Consider the following 4851-nt stretch of genomic DNA (forward strand, 5'->3'; position numbering starts at 1 on the left):
CGCGGCGGCCGCTTGCTGCTGCTGCTGCTGAGGCGGCGGCGGCGGGACTCGCAGGGGGACGGAGAGAGCGCGGCGCTTTCTCCCTCTCTGCCCCCCTCCTCTGCCCCCCTGCGCACCGGGCTGCGGGGAGGCTCGTGGCGCTCGCGTGTGCGCTGCCTGCCTTGCAAAGGCCCCTTTTGCAAACCGCCGGCTGGGGATTGTGTCTCTTATAAGGGGCGGCCGGGGCTTTGCCGGCCTCTCCCCCTTCCCCCCCAACACACACACACTCCCCCTGCGGGGTCCCCCCCACCCTTCACCGCCCTCCCCCTCCCCACACGCTCTGCACCTTGCGCCGTCCACGCTCCCCGGCCACTCACTGCAAAGCCGGGGAGCGCGACCGCCTTTTCAACGCGGGGGGGTTGGAGAGGGGGGAGAAAAAACCCACAACACACGGGGCGCCCCGCACACACGCGCTGGCCCCGGCCCGGCCCCACCTCTGCTCGAAACAGCCCCCACCCTCTTCCCGCAAGGCCTCCGATTCATTCACCCGCCTCTCCCCTCCAGCCCTACCCCTCCCGGGTTTGTTGTTGCAAGTGCGTGCGCCAGGCGCGTGCCGCTCTCCCAGCTGCTGAATAAACAACTGGGCTGGGGAAGGAGCTGCAAGGGGGGGCGCTGGGTTGGGAAGAGACCCAGAGGCTGGAGCAAGCGCTGATGGGCTGGGGGATGTAAAGCCTCGGGGTTGGGGGCGCACAGAGAGGGGGGAGGTCTCTCTGGGACCAGTCCCAAACCCAAGCAGAAGGGGAGGCAGGCAGCTCGGGGAGCTCTCACTCAGCCCAGACAAGGTGCCCAAGCTATGAGCTTGCACAGAGGCTTGTTCTGGCGAAGTAGGAGACGATTTGCCGTGCTTAAGCTCAGGGTTAAAGCGGTCGCTGCAGAATAAAGTGGGGCAGGAAAATGCATGGCAGATCTAGCAGCATCGGGGACCCATAAATAGAGAGGTTTGGGGAGGGAGAGATGGACGCGCCTTTGGACGGCACTGAACTATACTAGACTTTTGGGGAGAGGCGGGTTTGGAGAGGGAGGCGTGGGGGAAAGAAGAAAGGCAGGTGGAAAGTCCGATCCTGAGAGATGCTGAGTACCGGTCTCTTTCCTGGAGCGCAGTGAAAGTCCAAGGTCGCTGAGCACCTCGGGGAGTGTGGAAACTTTTCAATGTTTTGCTAAAGAAATAAGGAGAAACTGTTGGCGTGGATGTGTCCGTTGCTCTGCACAGAGATGCTGATAGTGTCCCTGCAGAAAAAAAAGGGTCTTGCAAGCAATATTAGAGAATTGCGGGGGGGGGGATGGAAGAAGACCCCGGGGTGGGAGTGGGGGTGAAGAGACACAAAGAGAGAGCTAACATTTCCCAGCCTGCTGGATTGGGAAGTGGTTGGCTTGTTTAAGTCTTCGGGTAAAGTCAAGGTGCCTGCTCATATTTCCGTGATTTACTGGGTTGTGAGGCTTAAGTCAGTAACGTTTGTCAAACACTTTGTTTATTTATTATTATCTGCATTATAGTAGCACTCTGACGCCCCAGACAAGATCTGGGTTCCATGGTGTTATGTGCTGTACACATTGTCAGAGTGCCTGCCCTGAGGAGCTTACAGTTTAAGGCCCCTTTCAGAAAAGCATCACTGTTCAGGACAACATTTAATCTCATGCATAAATCCCATTAAAGTCCATGGGAGTTAAGCATGTGCTTAAAGTTAAGCACATGCTTAAGTGCTTTCCTGAATTGGGGCATAAATAGACAAGAGAGACAAAGGACTGGAGATAAAACGTTTTATTGGCTCTAATTTACAGATGAGGAACTGAAGCACAGAGAAATTAAATGGCTTGCAGAGAACCTGCCTATGCCAGAACCAGGGACTGCACCAGATCTCCTGTGTGCTAGTCCATGTGGTATGTACAAGACCATCCTTTCTCTCTGTTTTGAGATGGTTGGGTGGAAGGTGATATAAGTGCTAAGTATTAATTCTTATTTTATGATGATAGTACAGAACCTACATTTTTTTTTCATGTGCAACAATAAGATTTTCAGGTTCAAAAGTAGTTATCCTCTTTGAACCAGGGTGTTTGCAGGTGGGAACCAGCCAGTGAAGGAGCATTAGCTCTGTCCAGCAAGGAGAGCACCTGAAAAATCACTCCCCAATAGTTACAGTACTGAAACTCCCATTGAAGTCAATGGGAGTTTTGATACTGACTTCACTGATAGCTAGAACACTCTTAATCATAGAAATATGACATGGAGAAAAGTAATTAAATAATCCAGTCCATCTTCCCTTCCAGTGCAGGATTGTTCTCTACCATAGATTATCTATTGTTTTGTCCAGCCTAGTTTTAAAAGTGCCAGGCATTAACAAATAGTACTGTGTTGATGGTGGGGCATTCCCATATAAGATTTTTTAAAAAAAACCCGTTTATGAATCAGACTAATCAATTTGTGCAAATGAATGCTAAAGAGGTTTCTTCATTCTGCTGGTAATGTTTGGTTAAATAATAAATAAAAGTAGCAATACTATGCTTTTCACACATATAGTGTCTTTCCTATGCAAATCTCAAAAGTGCTTTGCAAGCTTCCATTAAGCTTCATAATACTCCTGTGAAGTAGGTATGACATTACCAGTTTGAGAAGTAGGTAAGGAGACTTATCCAGGCAGAATCAGTGTCCAGAAAGAAAATCCCAGGCCTGTCCTACACAGGGAAAATGTCCCTCAACATTGTAATTGGTTTTTTAAATGGTTCAGCTAAACCTATTCTAAAACCAGTTGGAGATGTACTATAGACCTGCTTTAAGCAGCCTGAATTGCTTTTAGTTGATCAAATACAATTTCAAAACCACATGGTTCAGATTACCTGGAGCCTGGTCTACTCTGTGGCTCCAACTGGATTTTAAATTGCTTAAAGCTGATGGAGATAGTTCAACTGACATTTCCTCAGTGTAGACCAGGTTCCTGTATCTTATCTGCTTGTTCCCTGCCCTCAACCATTGAAGCACACTCTGACTGGGCTGGATTTAGGAGAGTATAACCCCGGGCTAATGGTTTTCTGGTAGGACACTGCTAGTGCACTGGAGACTGGTTTGCTTTTGGTCCAGGCTCAGACTCCAAATAAAAAGTGTTGCCTGCAGTTTTGACCTTTCACTGGAGGCATGGCTATGTTTATGAAGACATGGCCTGCCACTGATTTAACTGAAAATACCCAGCTAAACAGAAATCACTATGGATATTATTGAAAAAGCCATGTCTTTAATGGTCCTGAATTCTGATCCACCTATGACTCTTTCTACCTGTCCTGAGCAGCATGAGGATAATGGTTTTGTGGCTTTTATTGGACAAATTAGTTAGTGCCTTTGTGCCTACTACATGTTTACATGAAAGTATTGGTTTAGTTTCCTCCAGGTTTAAGGTTTTTATCTATGCTCTCTCAAAATAATGGTCTTTCTATGTTATGTCTTCACCTTTTTTTGTAAATAGTCTATCTATTTAATTTGTGAAACCCTGATTGTACATCTGCTGCAAAAGCAAGCACTGGATATAGATGAAGGGCCTTTTCCTCCAGTCCCTTACACTGGTTTACCTCAGTGTGACTCCACTAAAGTAAATGAGTGAAATTCTGGCTTCATTGAAATCAGTAGCAAAACTCCCATTGACTTCAGTGGAGTCAGGGTATCAACCAATACACCCACACTAAAGCCAGTTAGCTGAATGGAGGAAATGGTTCAAAAAGTTGAACTGGAAATAAATATTGTTCTATTGTTTGAAAGACTCTGCTGCACTCTGGCAGCTTTTTATTAAAAACAAAACAAAACAAAAACTAAAAATTCAGCTCAGCTTCATGTACTTTTTAGTTATACTTTCCCATTGTTGCTGCTGAACAATGTATGGGTAAACATGAGAATTTTTACAGTGGGTTAGACTAGTCCAGTATCCTGCCTCAAACAGAGGTAAGCATCACATACTTCAGAGAAAGGTACAAGAAGCCCTATAATGGGACTATTATGTAAAAATCTGCCCATGAGGAAAGTTCTTCTGAACTCCCTGGTTAGCTTATGCAACAAAGCAGGAGGGTTGATATCCCTTATATTTTTTTTATCATTATGTGAGTGTTCATATTGTCCATATAAATCAGTGGTTTTCAAAAATTGTTAATTTGCGGACCCCTAAAAAATTTTGAATGGAGGTGAAGACCCCTTTGGAAATGACTCCATGGGATTAGTGGGTAAGCTCTTCATGTCTTCCCAAAATGGGGCTGTTAGGCATTACCATGGTTACATCAATAAATAAATAATAATTAATAGTAATAAATAATGAATACTGTCTTGTGGCAGTAAATTCCACATGTTAATTATATATAGTGTAATAATCTTTTGATCAGTTTTGAATTTGTTGCCTTAAATTTAATTATATGTCCCTTTGCCCTTATGAGAAAGATAAAAAGGTCTGCCCAAAAGATCTCCTGTATGTCATATTAATTATTTTATGTATCTTGGTCATGTATACTCTTATGTGTCTTTTCTCTGATTAGTCTTAATCTTTCATCCTCTCTAGATATGGAAGATGAAATAGGGTAACCAGACTTGGACCCTTTGTTCAAGCAGAGGATATACAAATGACATATACAATGGCATTATATTCTTTTGGTTTTAATTTTTGTAGTTTTTGTCCTGCTGTCATAAACAGATAGCTAAGGGTTAATGTTTCTTTTCCCTGTAAAGGGTTAACAGAGGGAACCAAACACCTGACCAGAGGACCAATCAGGAAACCGGATTTTTCAAAGTGAGGGAGGGAACTTCTGGTTTTGGGTTTGTTCTGTCTGTTTGTTTTCTCTCGGCTA

General features: G+C 45.1%; 1 protein-coding gene across 1 annotated transcript in view; it reads right to left on the bottom strand.

Annotated features, from left to right (window-relative positions):
* ASCL1 (achaete-scute family bHLH transcription factor 1) overlaps positions 1-4851 on the bottom strand; it is a 9769-nt gene that overhangs the window by 1846 nt on the left and 3072 nt on the right. The gene's annotated exons all lie outside the window — the stretch shown is intronic.

The sequence above is a fragment of the Chelonoidis abingdonii genome, chromosome 1, assembly GCF_003597395.2.
Source record: "Chelonoidis abingdonii isolate Lonesome George chromosome 1, CheloAbing_2.0, whole genome shotgun sequence".
Taxonomy (NCBI): Eukaryota; Metazoa; Chordata; order Testudines; family Testudinidae; genus Chelonoidis; species Chelonoidis abingdonii.